This window comes from Frankliniella occidentalis, unplaced genomic scaffold, assembly GCF_000697945.3.
Source record: "Frankliniella occidentalis isolate FOCC.00 unplaced genomic scaffold, Focc_3.1 Scaffold318, whole genome shotgun sequence".
NCBI lineage: Eukaryota > Metazoa > Arthropoda > Insecta > Thysanoptera > Thripidae > Frankliniella > Frankliniella occidentalis.
The window spans coordinates 108,662-109,942 of record NW_026267443.1 but is presented as its reverse complement, the minus strand read 5'-3'; positions in this window follow the sequence as shown (position 1 = coordinate 109,942).

Below are 1,281 nucleotides of genomic sequence, written 5' to 3'. Positions count from 1 at the left end.
AGTCACCGAATGGCGCCTCCCCGTGCCCCAACCCCAGAGGGGAACTGGATTAAGGCATAATTTTGTAAGTTGCACAAAAAAATTGTAACACGTACGTGAGGCGGCGGGGTAGTGTACAATGTACAGTGTAGGTCTGCACTTTGGCGAAATCCACTTGAGCCTCAGTACAGTTCACCCGTACGACATTCTTCAGCACTATAATTTTCGCTAAAGAATTTTTTTTAAAAAGCAACTAGTTAATGCAGGAGATGACTTTTTCTTCAGTGAGTTTTTGAGCACCTCCACCCTCTGGCACACGTTTTCGACCCCCATCAGGCTCCATGCTCGCCCGATACGTACGGATAGGTCAGGTATAGGTGAGGCGCCGAATGAGGGCGCGCTCGGGCACGTGACCGGCCGGAAGCCGTCGCCAGGGGTAAGCCGCGCGATGACCCTAACCCCACGTAACCCTCCGCGCGAGCGCGCGCCAGGCACCCGGACCACACCCCGGACTCGGACCCCCCCAGACGCCCTTCTCCTCCCCCTCCCCCGCCACCCGCACCCCCCACGGCAATCCTATTACAGCAGACCCCTTTCCGGGAAGCCGCCGCCGCGGCCCCGGCCCACGCGCCAAACGAGCGCCTAGATTTTTCATAAACGCGTGAAATTGTTAGTTATGATGGCCAGCTTAGAGCGGGGATAGAAAGGGAGTCGGAGAGAGAGACAGAGTTTTGTGTTGTTTTTTTCAGCGCATGTTACACGTTTTAAATAGCCGCGTTTACACTCACGCGCGCGCGCGCGCACACACAGACACACATACACACACACACACACACACACACACATTACTTTACATGGCAGTAGGTTTACTGCTGTGGCGTGCAGGTATCCCCGTCGTACACCGCGCGTCCTCGCTTCGACAAGGACAATAATGATTTATCAAGTGTCCTTTCGTCCTGCTGCCCTTCCACCGGAGCCCTCCACACACACCCGCCGCCCGGTGGCGTGGCGTAGCGTGGCGTAGCGTAGCGTAGCCTCACCCGCGCAATAATCCAATTCGCATTTCGGCGCAGCAACAACAACAACGCGCAGCGCGTCACCGCGTCCGTGTCAAACTCGCGCGTCATTCGGCGCGCATGTCTGAGAGAGAGACAGAGACAGAGAGAGAGAGGGGGGAGGGACTCTTCCGCTCGGGCCTGGACTCAGTGTTTCTTCGTCCACAACGGCAGGACCAAGAAGACCAAGGAAGGCATGGAGGGCAGCCGACCCGACAACCTCCCCCACAGCCAAATCCCACTTATC